The sequence below is a fragment of the Schistocerca cancellata genome, chromosome 10 (assembly GCF_023864275.1).
Source record: "Schistocerca cancellata isolate TAMUIC-IGC-003103 chromosome 10, iqSchCanc2.1, whole genome shotgun sequence".
NCBI classification, from domain to species: domain Eukaryota; kingdom Metazoa; phylum Arthropoda; class Insecta; order Orthoptera; family Acrididae; genus Schistocerca; species Schistocerca cancellata.
Window position 1 is genome coordinate 135,150,366 of NC_064635.1, and position 19,128 is coordinate 135,169,493.

At 43.3% G+C, this 19,128-nt stretch overlaps 1 protein-coding gene and 1 non-coding gene across 6 annotated transcripts in view; one reads left to right on the forward strand and one right to left on the reverse strand.

Moving 5' to 3' along the window:
- The window catches only part of LOC126106515 (fasciclin-2), a 905,782-nt gene that overhangs the window by 721,221 nt on the left and 165,433 nt on the right, over positions 1-19,128 (reverse strand). The gene's annotated exons all lie outside the window — the stretch shown is intronic.
- On the forward strand, positions 6,391-6,464 carry Trnat-ugu (transfer RNA threonine (anticodon UGU)). Its single transcript has one exon. It is a non-coding gene; the product is annotated as a tRNA-Thr (tRNA).

Consider the following 19,128-nt stretch of genomic DNA (forward strand, 5'->3'; position numbering starts at 1 on the left):
AGTAACTGTGACATGTGGGTTGTCCTCAATCCAAACATGCAAATTGTTATGTTGAAGACTCCATCACGCCCGAACGTTGCTTCATCGGTAAACAACACAGAGGATGAAAATGTAGGATGCATTTTACACTGTTCCAGGTACCATTGCGGAAACGGTGCTCTGGGTGGACAATCAACTCGTCCAAAATGGCTCTGAGCACTATAGCACTTAACATCTCAGGTCATCAGTCCCCTAGAACTTTAAACCTAACTAACCTATGGACATCACACACATTCATGCCCGAGGCAGGATTAGAACCTACGACCGTAGCGGTCGCGCGGTTCCAGACTGAAGCGCCTAGAACCGCTCGGCCACCAGAGGCCGGCACAATCAACTGGTTCGAGGTTGTGGACACGCTGGAAGTGAAATGGACGTAACAATTCCTCTCGAAGGACTGTTCTTACATTCGTCTGATCGTCCCCATGTTACGTGCAATTGCACTAGTGCTGATTGAAGGATCCCGTTCCACATGCTGCAAGACAGCTTCCTCAAATTGCAGCGTTCTTACCGTGCGACGGCGTCCCTGTCCACGTACCTGCTGAAAGAGCGTAATACGGCCTGCACCGATTTAAATAATCCTCATAGGAAAAAATGACATTAGGGAAAAATATTTGTTTTGATGTCCCCTATAACCTCATAGAGTTTGTCGGTTTAAATACTTTTCACCCGGTATATTCTCGCACAAGAGACATCTCACTTGAAAGTCGCTTGTCCAATGTCGGCAGATAAATACTTTGCACCGTACTTCGGTTTTTGCGCCCTAAAACAAAAACAAAACCGTGATTCGGAATAACACAGGCGCTGCGTTATCCTGTTCCACGGGCGCCGTCCGTGGTCAAACACTGCAGCGTGACTGCAGCATAGCCTGCATGCTTGGCTACCATCTGCATTCATGTTCGAGCCTGCATTTCTCGCGGCGTTCCCATATCTCTGTCCAAAGTTCGCGAGAGGTACCGGTCGGTACCACACAGTGGCTTCCCGCAACCTGTTGTGCATCTGGGCAACTCACGACTATATACAACTACGGTTGGTTTTATATAATTTTGAAAGTAGGGAAGTTTTGTCATACATGACGCATTTTAAAAACCTCATATTACGTAGCCTTGGCCTAAGCGTCGTGTCATAGGCCGAATCTCACCACCAGAATTAAAATTAACAATTCATTGCGATTTCGATTGCTCACCTTAGTTATTCCATCTACCCATCAAATTTTCAACGTTCTTCTGTACCAACGTTTCAGGTCCTTGTATCCGCTTCTTGTCTGAACGGCTTCGCCTACGTTTCACTTCCGTACAAGGCTACATCCCAGACAAGTGTCTTTCGAAAAGACATGCCAACAGCTAAAGTTCACATTCGGTGCTAAATAAGTTCTATTTTGAAGAAATGCTTTCCTTGTCCTAGCCAGACACCACTTCATATCCTCTCTACTTCGGCCATCGTCAGTAACTTTGCCGCCCAAACAGCAAAACTAGTCTACTACTTACAGAGTCCATTTCCTACACTAGTTTGCATCAGAACGGAACTGATTTAATTTTATTACATCCCCTAGTCTTTTTTTTACCTTTTTCCTGCTGATACCGTCATAGAAAACCCTTGTGCGGCCTACACACGGCCAAACCAGCGCTGTGTCCGTCATATTTCTGAAGGCTTGCTGCACGGCCGTCCGCAGACGTTCCCGACCGGGCCGTGTGAAAACCACCCCCGCAATATTTGTCCCCACGCGACCGCATCGCGTCCAATATATCGCGTCACACTTCCAATTTCCATACGTATCCGATATTTGCCGTGATCCCCTTCCCTTCAGCCCGTCCCGCCCATATATCCCGTGACAGCATGACGTGGCACTTGTATCGGTGAGCATGCACGAGGGGAAAAGAATATATTCGAGATTGGGCGTTTCCGCCTGTGCGTGCGACGCAGATACGTGATGTGGATATATCTCCAAATCAGACTGTCTCAGAGTGTGTAGCAAATCAAAATAATGTTACCATTCTTCCATTTAATCCCCTCCCACTCAGTTTGCTACACGTTAAAGTACGAGGCGCGTTCAATAAGTAATGCAACACATTTTTTTCTCGGCCAATTTAGTTTGAAAATGACGTCTGTAACGGAGGTAGTGTCCACGCTGAGAGCTGTCACTGAGTTTCTTTCGGCGGTAAACCAAACCATCACAGACATTCATAGACTCTTGCAGAATGTCTACGGAGGCCTGGCAGTGAACAAAGGCACGACGAGTTGTTGGGCGTGGTGTCTGTCGTCATAGCAACAAGGTCGCGCAAACCAGTCCGACCCCCGCGTGCCGCGAGGCGGCCCACGGCTGTGACTTCTGCATTATTCTATACGTGCGGACACTCTCATTCGAGTTGATAGACGTGTCACAGTCGAACACCTCGCTTCTCAAATGGGCATCTCTGTTGACAATGTTGACACACTTCATTGGATTGTTCCACTCAACACAGTACGGACTTCGCACCTTACGACTTCCATTTGTTTGGCCCAATGAAAAATGCACTCCGTAGGAAGCGGTGCGTGGTCGATGGGGAAGTTATTGATGCAGCACCACGTTGGCTCCGAAATCGACCAGTAACGTGGTACCACGCGGGGATATGGGTCCTCCCAGTACAGTGGCGTAATGCCATCGACTGAACGGAGATTATGTTGAATCAGGGTGCATTTAAGTTCTAAGGCCTCCGATTTTTTTTCTCCGGACTGGAAAGAGATAGAAACATGGACATTGTTTTAAAATGAGGCCGCGTTCATTGTCAATACGTCCCAGAGATGGCAGCACAGTACTGCAGATGGAATTTTACCGCCAGCGGCGAGAATGAGAACTGTTTTAAATACTTAAAATGGCGACGTTTTCCTTACTTGAACAGCGTGCAGCGAAGTTTTCCTTACTTGAACAGCGTGCAATCATTAGTTTTCTGAATTTGCGTGGTGTGAAACCAATTGAAATTCATCCACAGTTAAAGGAGACAGGTGGTGATGGAGTTATGGATGTGTCGAAAGTGCGTTCGTGGGTGCGACGGTTTAATGAAGGCAGAAAATTGTGTGACAACAAACCGAAACAACCTCGGGCTCGCACAAGCCGGTCTGACGACATGATCGAGAAAGTGGAGAGAATTGTTTTGGGGGATCGCCGAATGACTGTTGAACAGATCACCTCCAGAGTTGGCATTTCTGTGGGTTCTGTGCACACAATCCTGCATGACGACCTGAAAATGCGAAAAGTGTCATCCAGGTGGGTGCCACGAATGCTGACGGACGACCACACGGCTGCCCGTGTGGCATGTTGCCGAGCAATGTTGACGCGCAACGACAGCATGACTGGGACTTTCTTTTCGTCGGTTGTGACAATGGATGAGACGTGGATGCAATTTTTCAATCCAGAAACAAAGCGCCAGTCAGCTCAATGGAAGCACACAGATTCACCGCCACCAAATAAATTTCGGGTAACCGCCAGTGCTGAAAAAATGATGGTGTCCATATTCTGGGACTGCGAAGGCGTAATCCTTACCCATTGCGTTCCAAAGGGCACTACAGTAACAGGTGCATCCTACGAAAATGTTTTGAAGAACAAATTCCTTCCTGCACTGCACCAAAAACGTCCGGGAAGGACTGCGCGTGTGCTGTTTCACCGAGACAACGCACCCGCACATCGAGCTAACGTTACGCAACAGTTTCTTCGTGATAACAACTTTGAAGTGATTCCTCATGCTCCCTACTCACCTGACCTGGTTCCTAGTGACTTTTGGCTTTTTCCAACAATGAAAGACACTCTCCGTGGCCGCACATTCGCCAGCCGTGCTGCTATTGCCTCAGCGATTTTCCAGTGGTCAAAACACACTCCTAAAGAAGCCTTCGCCGCTGCCATGGAATCAAGGCGTCAGCGTTGTGAAAAATGTGTACGTCTGCAGGGCGATTACGTCGAGAAGTAACGGCAGTTTCATCGATTTCGGGTGAGTAGTTAATTAGAAAAAAAAAAAAAAAAATCGGAGCCCTTAGAACTTGAATGCACCTCGTAAATAAGGTTCTGTAGACAAAAGAGTGGGGCATACTATGGTGTACTGGAGTCCTGAATGATACTATCCCGCTTTCAGAAAAAAATGTATTGCATTACTTATTGAACGGTCCTAGTATAAGCACGTAAGTCATTCAATGGTACGAATTTTATTTAATTTCACGGATGTGTACACAGCACGGAAAATTGTGTTTTCCGGTGCAACAGTGGTTGCTTACGAATTATCAAGGTGCTGCTCGAAAGCCCCCTGTAGACAAAAACAATTGTCAAATTTTTGGAGGCGTGCCGCTTTATGTGAGGTGTTTATCAAACAATGAGTGATTTTGACGTGTTTGACAGAAATTAAGACAGATGTCCGAGCTTGCAAACAAGTCTGATCGCGACACTACGTGGCAGATGAAACTGCGTGCTACGCAATGATCCAGGTTCGAGATCCCGCCTGGTAAACAGTATAATCTGCCATGAGGTTTCAAATCAGTGCACAATCCGCTACAGAGTGAAAATTCATTGTGAGATGGATGGTTATTTACTACAACGTTTGTCAAACAAAATCTACCTGCTTGCCGGTCTTGGAAGATGATAGATCTTAACGATAGTTCTGGTGTTTCACCACGCATTCTGAGCGTAAAAGAAGTTTATCTCTTCGTACACAGAGTTTCTGTAATTACGGAAACTAAGATCAAAGGATTAAATGAACAAAATAAGAGGCCATTCCATAATAGTACAAGTGTTGTGCCTTTTCCATCCAAATATCACACAGGAAGACGTGCAGAGAAATTCAATATTCTACGCAAGACGTATAAGCGGGAGACCCAAACCGCTGTACTAGACAAGGTCCTGGTGAGGTGTTTTCCCACTGCCTTCCTCCGGTCGTAATGAGGATGACGAAGACGACACAACAACACCCAGTCATCTCGAGGCAGGAAAAATTCCTGACTCCGCCGGGACCTCGTGCGCGAGATGCGAAAACGCTACCGCAAGAGCACGAGCCGTGGACAATTTGTTTCCTTAAAATGCCACTAAAGATATGGGATACAATGCAAGACACACTTTTATATCACCGAAATGTGATCCAGTTGCCACACATGTCACAGCTACAATAAACGTTGAGAAAGTGGAATAGATATTCGGATAATAGCGTGGTGTTTTATCCTTTTTTTATTTTATCAGATTTTCACCGGCATATTTATTTTTCAGTTTCAACCATTCGCAATGTAGATGACGGTGTTTCAGCAGAAATGGTAGGGCTGGGTGCTAAGTAGCCCTGGTCCTCCAAGATACGGTGTACAGCTAGAGTTGCGCTCTACAAAAACTACGGTTCAGTAGTTATGGTACGTTACGTAAATTGTGTAGTAAATCGTAGGATTGAGCATTGGTAGCCACAGAAACATAAACGAATGTCAAAGAGAGGAACTGGGATCCGATGACTTCTCTCTGTTCTTTGTTGTTTTCTTTTCTTTGTTTTGCACATAATTAGAAACGCACCTCGTTCCGTGTGAGTCCATTGTGTATATTCGTACAAAATATAAATTGAATTTTGGAAATAATCGCGTAATTTCTGCGCACTTACGTAACCAAAGCAATTAGTTTTCATGCAAGTACACTTTACATGCAAAAGCATATAGGCGTCTTCAGACCACAAGTGGCCCATCGGGACCATCCGACCGCCGTGTCATCCTCAGATGAGGATGCGGATAGGAGGGGCGTGTGGTCAGCACGCCGCACTCCCGGTCGTTTCTTCATCGTAGAGTTTCCTGTTATTAGTGATAAGTACGTAAGTTGTTTATTAATATCAGAAAACTGTTTTAAATAAGATCGACGAACTAATGCAGCTATCTTTGATATGTTTTTGTTTTCATGTCTTTTTTATAAAAAATTTAATCATCTTTTGAGAAATATCGTTTCCGAGCAGTTTATGATAAATCTGTACCTTTTTCATTTTTGCTACAACGTACATCTGTTTCATGTTACAATTCAACAATTTTTTATTAAAACCTAAATTAAACACTGACTATTTCAATTTCGCTATATAAACACTGTTTACTTTTTAGTAATGTCCGAAAGAACAGATACGATCGGTGACCATGCAGCTCGTTAGATACCATCTTATTATATATATAGTTAAGGCTCACCGGCCACTTAACCATCTTCTTCTTCTGTGCGAATGCACAAACAGTGCCCGAACTCATACGGGAATCGGCAACGCGCCGCGAGTAATGAGTATAATGAGTGGGAGCACTACGATTGTAGTGCGGGACAATACGTTGAAAATGTGGGTTTCGCGGGAGGCGTGCCAGAGATAAATACCTGCAGTCGCGCTATCCTCTGTGTCCTCGGTGGCTCAGATGGATAGAGCGTCTGCCATGTAAGCAGGAGATCCCGGGTTCGAGTCCCGGTCGGGGCACACATTTTCATCTGTCCCCGTTGACGTATGTAAGCAGCTAAGGGTGCTCATTTAATTGTAATTTCATTCTAACGAGCTGCATGGTATCTGTTCTTTCGGACATGTCCGAAAAAACAGATACCATCTTAGTATAACTATCTACGAGGATAAGCTGACATGCTTACGAAGAACTTATAGCTGCGTTCTGGGCTTACCGATTTCGTGCCATACTCCAGGGCCACACACATTCATGTTGCTAAATAGATATCTCGCACATGTTACAATTGCAGACATGTGAAATCACAAAATTTTTTGAAGTTTATCACACGATATCAATATCAAAATTAGTTGCGAGATAACGAAGTATAGGACTGTGATACTTTTAATTCAAAATGGATTTTTCCACTGTTGAAACCTACTTGTACAGACTCATACAGTAGTACCGGCAATTGTAAAAGCCATGCCTGCGGCGGCAGTGGAATCCGTGTGTTCCGTCCCACTAGGCAGAGGCGTTTCGCCGTACCTTCGCCAGCACCGACACCGTAATGAAAATTGGCGCCGGTGTTAACAAAGAGAGAGGCCATATAGGGACAGCTGCACTACACGGCTGAATCGACCAAAAGCTACTCCCTCAGCAACGACATTATCACAAGCCAATACGGGCGCCGTTCGTGCTTGCAAGGCCCGCTACGACAGGGGGAGAAAGTTCGTTAGGACAACTGGTCTTAGAAGTGCCCTTCGGGAGAGCAGAGCATTCCGACTGGGGGCGCTCCCTTCCAGAAACCAACTAGAAGGGGCGCAAGAGATCCTTACCAACACTCGACACTTTCGCGTCAATTCGTCTTTTATCTTTCTTCCGCCGTACTGCTGTTGTTTCACACATTCATCCCTGTATGTGTGTTCCAAGGTAAAGTGTCAGGACCATTATCATGTACAGTATGATATACAGGCGGATTATAAAAACGGAAGACGACGTAAATGAAGATGGGATGTAAGATATGATACCGTATGAAGAATTTGACAGAGCACTAAAAGACCTATGCCGAAACAAGGCCCCGGGAGTAGACCACATTCCGTCAGAACTTCTGATAGCCTTGGAAAAAGCCAGCCATGACAAACTCTTCCATATGGCGTGCAAGATGTATGAGGCAGGCGAAATATCCTCAGACTTCAAGAAGAATGTAATAATTACGATTCCAAAGAAAGCAGGTATAATTATTACCGAACTATCAGCTTAGTATGTCATGGATGAATTCTTTACAGAAGGATGGAGAAAACTTCTAGAAAACGACCTCGGGGAAGGTAATTTTGGATTCCAGAGGCATGTAAAAACGCCTAAGGCAGTACTGATTCTACGACTTCTTTAGAAGACGTATTAAGGAAAGGCAAACCTAAGTTCACAGTATTTGTAGATTTAGAGAAAGCTTTTTACGATGTTGACGGGAATGTGCTATTTGAAACTCTCACAGTAGCACAGGCAAAATAAGAGGGAATGAAAGGCTATTTATAACTTGTACAGTAACTGGACGGCAGTAGTAAAGAGTTAAGTGGCATGAAAGGGAAGCAGTGTTCGATAAGATAGTGAGATGGGGTTGTAAACTGTCCCATTTGTTATTCAATCTGTACACTGAGCGAGCATTAAAGGAAACCAAAGAAAAATTTTGAAGTAGGAACTTAAGTTCAGGGAGAGGAAATAAAAACTTTGGAGTTGCCAATAACGCTGTAATTAAGTCAACATACAGTAAACGACTTGGAACACCAGTTGCACGAAATACACAGTTGTCTTGAAAGGAAGATATAAGACGAACATCAGCAGAAGCAAAACAAGGATGCTGGAATGTAGTCGCATTAAAACAGGCGATGCTGAGGGAATTAGATTAGAAAACAAGACGCTGAAAGCGGTAGATGAGTTTTGCTATTTGTGCCTCAAAATAACTGATGGTGGTCCAAGTGGTGAGGATACAGAATGTAGATTGGCAATGGCAAGAAAAGCATGTCTGAAAACGAGAAATTCGAGCATAGATTTTAAGTGTCAGGAGGACCTTACTGAAAGTATTTGTATAGTTTGTAGCCATGTAGGGCAGTGAAATGTAGGACAGTCAAACATGGACGAAAAACAGATTAGACAATAAGATAATTTAGCTTTTGAAATATGGTGCTACACAGGAATGTCGAAGATTCGGAACTAATGTGGAGGTACTGAATAGAATTGGGGAGACAAGAAATATGTGGCCCAATTTGGTTAGAAGGATGGATCGGTTGATAGTAAAGGTAGCAAATGTGGAAGATAAAAATCGTAGAATGAGACCAAGAGATGAATACAGTAAGCAAATTCAGAAGGATGTAAGTTGCGATATTTATTCGGAGATGAAGAGGCTTGCACAGGATAGAGTAAAATGTTCAAATGTGTGTGAATTGCTGAGGGACCAAACTGCTGAGGTCATCGGTCCATAGACTTACACAGTACTTAAGCTAACTTATGCTAAGAACAACACACACACCCATGCCCGAGGGAGGTGCCGCGCAATCCGTGACATGGCACCTCAAACCACGCGGACAGGATAGAGTACCATGGAGAGCTGCATGAAACCAGTCTTTGGACTCACGACGACAACAACAACAACAACAACATGATTTACAGGGTTTTTTCCTCTGGTACGTACAAAATAGTAAGTGAAAGAAATATTTATTTAGATAGGTAAACATAAGGAAAATTACTCTTTCTGTAGAGTTTCGAGAGTAATTTATTTAGTCATTTCCTAGACAGTGACCGCAACGAGTTATTATTTTAAACAATACATTATTTTTTTCCTTGGCATGTAACCAACATACTTAAAAAAACTGTACACAAATTAGTTTAAATCAAGTTGCAATCAACTTTAGTCAGGCAGCTGCAGTTTTAGCACGCAAAAACGTACCAGATGATGGAGCTCTTCGATCAGGATAAGTCACAGCATAACACATGGCTGCTTCGCTGGTTTTCGCCGCGCATCGTAACGTGTCAGACTTACTCGATTAATGAGTATGCCATGTTTCTCCCACATCAATATCCGTGGCAGGTAGAAACAAGTAGTATTGAATACGACAGTGAAACGATACACGTTCAAGCATCTAACAGACCATGACTTCGAACAGTGCAGCGAACAATTTGTCTTTTCGTGACACCAGTAACGTTACATCAGATTTCTGCATTCAGAAAGGCGGGCTCCTGTTTGAAAAACCCAATTACATTAATTTGCAAACACAACAATACAAATCTCAACACATACAATTATACCAGGTGATTCAGCCACCCGTACCAGTAGGTTTCACGCAACCCAAGGGAAAATCCAAAAATAGTGCGAATGATTTTCACATTCTCTCGTTCACTACACGCAAATAATAAGTCCTACAGAAAAAAATGAACAAAACCTTTTTGTAGGAAATCTAATGTATTTAAATTTTGTACTACGATACGTTTTTGCTGGCGACCATGGTTTGAGATCGTTTTGGCACGTTTTCCTTGAATAATTCGAAATCGAAACTAGAGCCTCTAGCAGAAAAATATCCCAGTACAAAATTCCTCTACATTAAATTTCATACAAAATGGTCCAGTTCATCGTGTTGCAATAATAGTTTGCACATAGTGGGCGACAGAATACAAAAATCTTGTGCGTGGTATTTGAAGGCGTTGAGGGTTGTACAAAGCCCATGGGTAGGAGCACCTGAATCACCCTGTATACATCATGTTGAGTTCACGCCTGAATCGTTGAACATTTCTACCTCCCTAACTAAAATTGACGGAAATACCACATAATTTTATTTGTACACGGTAGGCTATCTGCCACAAGATAGAAAAAATCTGTATTTAAAAATTATAACTTGTTGTTGTAGGTCTACCTGAAAAGAGATAAAGAAATTATGTTGGTAACTCCACAGAAAAAGTAACGTTTCTTACTTGTACTTATCTCAATAAATTGTGGTGTCACCGCCAGACACCACACTTGCTAGATGGTAGCCTTTAAATCGGCCGCGGTCCGTTAGTATACGTCGGACCCGCGTGTCGCCACTATCAGTGATTGCAGACCGAGCGCCGCCACACGGCAGGTCTAGAGAGACTTCCTAGCACTCGCCCCAGTGGTACAACCGACTTTGCTAGCGATGGTTCACTGACAAGATACGATCTCATTTGCCGAGACGATAGTTAGCATAGCCTTCAGCTACGTCATTTGCTACGACCTAGCAAGGCGCCATTACCAATTACGATTGATACTGTAAATAATGTACAGTCAAGAGCGACGTTCACCATTTATGGATTAAAGTTAAGTATTCCAGCAGCAACGTACGTTTTTTTGCTAGTCTAATTTCCTTGACCTGTTCCAGACTCACGCCAGCCTGCGTGAGCTAAAACGCGTGCCTTTCGGCTTCCTCTCAAAAACCGGGTTGGCTCTCTTGCCAATCCACAACATAAATATTCATTTCACTTATTATTTTATGAGTTACAGACAGGAACACATTGTGTAGAACACGTTTTACAATAATAAACTGAAGCGCCAAAGAAAATGGTATATATAGGCATCCATATTCAAATACAGATGTATGTAAAGAGGCAGAATACGGTGCTGCGTTCGGCAACGCCTATATACACTGAAGCGACAAATAAACTCGTATACATATGCATGAATAATCAAATACAAAGATATGTAAACAGGCAGATTACGGTTTTGCAGTCGGAAATGCCTATATAATAAACAAGTGTCTGACGCTGTTGTTAGATCGGCTGCTCCTCCTACAACGGCAGGTTACCAAGATTTAAGTGAATTTGAACGTGGTGTTATAGTCGGTGCACGAGCGATGGGACACAGCATTTCCGAGGTAGCGATGAAGTGCGGATTTTCCCGTACGTCCACTTCACCAGCCTACCGTGAATATCAGGAATCCGGTAAAACATCAAATCTTCGACATCACTGCGGCCGGAAAACGATCCTCGATCCTGCAAGAACAGGACCAACGACAACTGAAGAGAATCGTCACAGAAGGACAGAAGAACAACGGTTCCGCAAACTGCTGCAAATTTCATTGCTGTGCCATCAACGAACGTCAGCGTGCGAACCATTCTGCGAAACATCATCGCTATGGGCTTTCGGAGCCGAAGGTCCACTCGTTTATTCTTCACGACGACACCAGGCTTTTTTGACTATCATGGAATGATGTACCAGCATGCAGTTCTCCCTCACACTACTGTTACAGCAGCATACTACATGTCAGTACTGGCTGAACTGAGGATTCAAACTATACAAATGGCTCTAAGCACTATGACACTTAACATCTGAGGTCATCAGTCCCCTAGACTTAGAACTACTTAAACCTAACCTAACCTAAGGACGTCACACACATCCATGCCCGAGACTGGATTCGAACCTGGAACCGTAACAGTAGCGCGGTTCCGGACTGAAGCGCCTAGAACCACTCGGCCACAACGGCCGACTAAACTGAGGACCCACATTGAAAGGAAACGACCATAACTTTTTGGGACTGGATGGAGACTTCATCATGACAATGCGCAGCCTCATGCCGCAAATAGCCGTGCAGTTTCTGGCTCAACTGAACATTACATGTGTACTGCATGGCCTTACATCTCCGATCTCGCATCCCATGGTTTGTTTTTATTCCCATCACTGACTAAGGGCGTCGCTACGGAGCATTCGGTTTTATAACTCTGAAGCAGTGCTCAAGTAAAGTGAGAAGATTTTTTCGGACCTGGCAAAGAATGGCCTGCACCATTTGTTCGAGTACCGGCACAGGCGCTAGAAAATGTGCATTCAAGTAGGAGGGGAGTACTGTGAAAAACGTTATGTCAACACTGAAATGGAGCAATAAACATCTGTGAAAGAGAAGTCTCAGTCTTTGTTGATCAGCCCTCGTACATAGGGCTCAATTATCGTCGTAATAAAGTAAGTGAAACCAGAGCTAGCACGGGACGAGTTAGGTGTTCATTTTTCCCACGTGCTGTTGGAGATTGGAATGGTAGGAAAACTAAATGAAAGTTGTTCGACGACTCCTCTGCCAAACAATTATGTGCGAATTGCAGAAGAATCATATATAGGTATGTACACACACGCAAACTTGATTCGTTAAAACTTGATACGGGAAGTTCACACTCCTCTCTTCTAGATGTCGCGACCATAGATTTATATTACCTCTGATGAAATTATATCTTTGTAAAAACGTTGAACCGTTTGTTTCTTGGCTATACAACACGCGTTAACTTTGTTGTTAGGGCCTCCCTTAACAGAACGATTATGATAGTTGTATTTTCAGAGCCGCCGCGTTCCCTTTGAAACATGGAATTACTGGCAAGGGCGACAGAAATACGTGCAATGTTTGCCCAAACTCAAGAATGAAACGAGGGGATGTAATTAGCAAGTATCAACTATGCCGCAAAAAAACTCGTCGCTGGCACGGTTCCCCTGCTTTTAAACGAGGAAAAGACGCGATTTTTCACGAGCTTTTTAAGCAATAACGGCTATTAGAAAGAAGAACATCGCAGGACTTTTATTTATTATAATCTATTGCTGCAATTCGTATTCATTTCTATGGGGCGCGGAGGGGGGGGGGGCGAAATAAAAAAGATGAATATCGTACGCGTTCGTTAAAATGGAGCTCGCCACCACAACACGTAACTTTCGCCGTAATGAGAATGAACAAACTGTGCTCCCTGCCGCAATTTCTTATTAAAATTACTCTATCTGTTCCGCACAATAGCATTTCCTCGTAGAGAATCTTTCAAAGTCTATAGTGTAGCGGCCATCGATGATGGTGCGAGTCTGACATTACAAAACCGAATAAAAGAAAACGTGTACAAAAAAAAAAAGAAACTATGAGATAATATGAGATCTCACGCAATGGTTACATAGTTTTTTCCTCTTCGTTAGGCATACGACTTTTGACTTGTTAATGCCGCCCGTCATCAACAAAACGCGTTGCGGCGACGTCTTTACACGAAATTTCAATCGCCAGTTACTCCTTAGATATTACGCTGACTCCCAGATGTTTAGGGAGAAACGTCAATCGTTGTAAAATAAGAGTAATCTTACCTCCCACATGCAATTCGAGACTGCTACTGTGGAGATATATTCATTATGTTCATCGTGGCTGATAAACTGCGACTGTGATTTAATTTAGCAGTTTATGCAGGTCAAGTGTGACACCCAACCACACGCTTTTTGAATTTGATACGATTTACAGTATCATTCAGTAGTTTTCTAATCATTGATGGCGCGGCATAAGATGGGCGATGTTACAGGAACATTATCCTCCTGACGACGAGCAACTAGCTAGATACGAAAATAATTAAAACTGAGGCGGAAATGTTTACAAAACATAAGATCGTTACGTTGCAAGTGCTTCCTGGTATACACACACACACAAACACAGTAATAGGGTACACACGGCCTCATGGTGAACAAATGCTGAAACGTAAGTACAATGAATATGAATATGCTAACCATAGACACTTCAATGAGACATCGCGAACTTTCAGCTGAGATGCACTGAGTTATAGGATAAATTTTACAAGCATAGCTATAATGGACGTCAGTGAACATTACAATCTGCGGATATGTTTATACATCGACAATAGATGTGATTCTAATCAAAGTGTTACCAAGAGATAGAGAACATAAACAAATAGGGTGAAATACTTACTTCCTAACTGGTGCTTTTTCTTTATGGAGCCGGGATCAGTCTACTGACTGGTTTGATGCGGCCCGCCACGAATTCCTTTCCTGTGCTAACCTCTTCATCTCAGAGTAGCACTTCCAACCTACGTCCTCAATTATTTGCTTGACGTATTCCAATCTCTGTCTTCCTCTACAGTTTTTGCCCTCTACAGCTCCCTCTAGTACCGTGGAAGTCATTCCCTCATGTCTTAGCAGATGTCCTATCATCCTGTCCCTTCTCCTTATCAGTGTTTTCCACATATTCCTTTCCTCTCCGATTCTGCGTAGAACCTCCTCATTCCTTCCTTATCAGTCCACCTAATTTTCAACATTCGTCTATAGCACCACATCTCAAATGCTTCGATTCTCTTCTGTTCCGGTTTTCCCACAGTCCATGTTTCACTACCATACAATGCTGTACTCCAGACGTACATCCTCAGAAATTTCTTCCTCAACTTAAGCCCAGTATTTGATATCAGTAGACTTCTCTTGGCCAGAAATGCCTTTTTTGCCATAGCGAGTATGCTGTTGATGTCCTCCTTGCTCCGTCCGTCATTGGTTATTTTACTGCCTAGGAAGCAGAAGTCCTTAACTTCATTGACTTCGTGACCATCAATCCTGATGTTAAGTTTCTCGCTGTTCTCATTTCTACTACTTCTCATTACCTTCGTCTTTCTCCGATTTACTCTCAAACCATACTGTGTACTCATTAGACTGTTCATTCCGTTCAGCAGATTATTTAATTCTTCTTCACTTTCACTCAGGATAGCAATGTCATCAGCGAATCGTATCACTGATATCCTTCCACCTTGTATTTTAATTCCACTCCTGAACCTTTCTTTTATTTCCATCATTGCTTCCTCGATGTACAGATTGAAGAGTATGGGCGAAAGGGTACAGCCTTGTCTTACACCCTTCTTAATACGAGCACTTCGTTCTTGATCGTCCACTCTTATTATTCCCTCTTAGTTGTTGTACATATTGTATATGACCCGTCTCTCCCTATAGCTTACCCCTACTTTTTTCAGAATCTCGAACAGCTGGCACCATTTTATATTGTCGAACGCTTTTTCCACGTCGACAAATCCTATGAAAGTGTCTTGATTTTTCTTTAGCCTTGCTTCCATTATTAGCCGTAACGTCAGAATTGCCTCTCTCGTCCCTTTACTTTTCCTAAAGCCAAACTGATCGTCACCTACCGCATTCTCAATTTTCTTTTCCATTCTTCTGTATATTATTCTTGTAAGCAGCTTCAATGCATGAGGTGTTATGCTGATTGTGCGATAGTTCTCGCACTTGTCAGCTCTTGCCGTCTTCGGAATTGTGTGGATGATACTTTTCCGAAAGTCAGATGGTATATCGCCAGACTCATATATTCTACACACCAACGTGACTAGTCGTTTTGTTGCCACTTCCCCCAGTGATTTTAGAAATTCTGATGGAATGTTATCTATCCCTTCTGCCTTATTTGACCGTAAGTCCTCCAAAGCTCTTTTAAATTCCGATTCTAATACTGGATCCCCTATCTCTTCTAAATCGACTCCTGTTTCTTCTTCTATCACATCAGACAAATCTTCACCCTCATAGAGGCTTCCAATGTATTCTTTCCACCTATCTGCTCTCTCCTCTGCATTTAACAGTGGAATTCCCGTTGCACTCTTAATGTTACCACGGTTGCTTTTAATGTCACCAAAGGTTGTTTTGACTTTCCTGTATGCTGAGTCTGTCCTTCCGACATAACACTTACAGCAAACAAACAGAAATACTTGCTACATGAATAGAAATGACGGGGTTTCAAATACACGTGGCAAACACAAATGACCATGTGAAACTGTATGTGTGCACAAGAGTTGAACTACTGAACTGTACTGTGGTGGTATCCGAAGGCTAGTCTGATGCAACTCTCCATGCTACACTATCCTGTACAAGCCTCTTCAAACTACAGGCTATTACAAATTATTGAAGCGATTTCATAAATTCACTGTAGCTCCATTCATTGACATATGGTCACGACACACTACAGATACGTAGAAAAACTCATAAAGTTTTGTTCGCCTGAAGCCGCACTTCAGGTTTCTGCCGCCAGAGCGCTCGAGAGCGCAGTGAGACAAAATGGCGACAGGAGCCGAGAAAGCGTATGTCGTGCTTGAAATGCACTCACATCAGTCATAACAGTGCAACGACACTTCAGGACGAAGTTCAACAAAGATCCACCAACTGCTAACTCCATTCGGCGATGGTTTGCGCAGTTTAAAGCTTCTGGATGCATCTGTAAGGGGAAATCAACGGGTCGGCCTGCAGTGAGCGAAGAAACGGTTGAACGCGTGCGGGCAAGTTTCACGCGTAGTCCGCGGAAGTCGACGAATAAAGCAAGCAGGAAGCTAAACGTACCACAGCCGGCGGTTTGGAAAATCTTACGGAAAAGGCTAAAGCAGAAGCCTTACCGTTTACAATTGCTACAAGCCCTGACACCCGATGACAAAGTCAAACGCTTTGAATTTTCGGCGCGGTTGCAACAGCTCATGGAAGAGGATGCGTTCAGTGCGAAACTTGTTTTCAGTGATGAAGCAACATTGTTTCTTAATGGTGAAGTGAACAGACACAATGCGCGAATCTGGGCGGTAGAGAATCCTCACGCATTCGTGCAGCCAATTCGCAATTCACCAAAAGTGAACGTGTTTTGTGCAATCTCACGGTTTAAAGTATACGGCCCCTTTTTTTCTGCGAAAAAAACGTTACAGGACACGTGTATCTGGACATGCTGGAAAATTGGCTCATGCCACAACTGGAGACCGACAGCGCCGACTTCATCTTTCAACAGGATGGTGCTCCACCGCACTTCCATCATGATGTTCGGCATTTCTTAAACAGGAGATTGGAAAACCGATGTATCGGTCGTGGTGGAGATCACGATCAGCAATTCATGTCACGGCCTCCACGTTCTCCGGACTTAACCCCATGCGATTTCTTTCTGTGGGGTTATGTGAAAGATTCAGTGTTTAAACCTCCTCTACCAAATACGTGCCAGAACTGCGAGCTCGCATCAACGATGCTTTCGAACTCATTGATGGGGACATGCTGCGCCGAGTGTGGGAGGAACTTGACTATCGGCTTGATGTCTGCCGAATCACTAATGGGGCACATATCGAACATTTGTGAATGCCTAAAAAAACTTTTTGAGTTTTTGTATGTGTCTGCAAAGCATTGTGAAAATATCTCAAATAATAAAGTTATTGTAGAGCTTTGAAATCGCTTCAATCATTTGTAATAACCCTGTATATCCATCTGAATCCTGCATTCATGCCTTGGATCCCCTCTACAATTCTTATCTCCCACTGATCCCTCCATTAACCGACAATTCGGGAATTTCTTGGATGCCACAGGATCAGTCCTGTCACCTGGTCCTTTTTTTCAGTCAAGTTGTTATGTTAACTTCTTTTTACTTCAATTCGATTCAGTACATCCTCATTATTTATTCGAACTACTTATGCAGTGTTCAGGATTCTTCTATAACAGCAAATTCAAAAGTCCCCTTCTTGTCTGAACTGCGTATCGTTCAAGTTTTACTGCTATACAAGGCTTTACACTCCAAATAAATACCTTCAAAAAAGACTTCCTACATTTACATTTATATTAGATATTCACAAAATCCTTTTTCTCCTATCTAGTACTTTGAGTGCTCCATTTCCTACTCTGATTCCTTTAGCATCGTCTGGTTTACTTCAACTACATTACCTTATTCTTATGATTTCTTTTCAAGATACCATACATTCCGTTCAATTGTTCTTCCCAGTTCTCAGGTATCTCTCACAAAATTACAACGTCATCTGCAAACTGCAAAGGTTTTTTATTTTCTCCTTAAACTTTAATTCCGTTTCCAAATTTATCTTTGGTTCCCTTCGCTGTTTTCTCGATGTACAGGTTAAATAAGACCGTTGATAGGCTACAACACTGTCTCAGTCCCGTATCAACTATGGTTGCCTTTTCATGTCCTTCGGCTAACTGCACGTACCGCTTTCTGTGCAAGTCGCAAACAGCGCTCCGGGTGCCGCGATCACATTTTTATTGTTGAAACAAACAATGATACCGGGGTGCGTCCGCTCTCCATGCTTCATTTTTTTCACAAGTCGCTGGCTAGGCGTTGGCACATGAGGGCGAAGGCATGAAATTTTGTTTTAACCTTGATGATTCTCAATTTGAAAAAATTCGCAAGATTCGACTAATGACTGGGAACGAAGCACACACATAAAGGGAGTGCTACAAACGCTTCAAAGATGGGCACTCTTCAGTGAAGACTGAACCACGTTCAGGTAGGCCTTCAACATTAGCAAATGAGGCTGTTATTGATCACATAAAGTCCCTGGTGATGCAGCATAGACGACTCACAATCAGAGTACTTGCAAACCAAATTAAAATTAGTACTGGGTTCATACATGCTGTTTCAACGGAGCAGTTGGATCTCACGAGGATCTCGTCCAAATAAGTGCCAAGGTTGGTAAAACTGAGCGGAAGCAAGTTCGTTTGGAGTTTGCACGGGTCATGCTGGATACTGTGCAACAGTAATACGAGGTGCATTCAAGTTCTAAGGCCTCCGATTTTTTTTCTCCGGACTGGAAAGAGATAGAAACATGCGCAATGTTTTAAAATGAGGCCGCGTTCATTGTCAATACGTCCCAAAGATGGCAGCACCGTACGGCAGATGGAATTTTACCGCCAGCGGCGAGAATGAGAACTGTTTTAAATACTTAAAATGACGACGTTTTCCTTACTTGAACAGCGTGCGATCATTCGTTTACTGAATTTGCGTGGTGTGAAACCAATTGAAATTCATCCACAGTTGAAGGAGACATGTGGTGATGGAATTATGGATGTGTCGAAAGTGCGTTCGTGGGTGCGACAGTTTAATGAAGGCAGAACATCGTGTGACAACTAACCGAAACAACCTCGGGCTCGCACAAGCCGGTCTGACGACACGATCGAGAAAG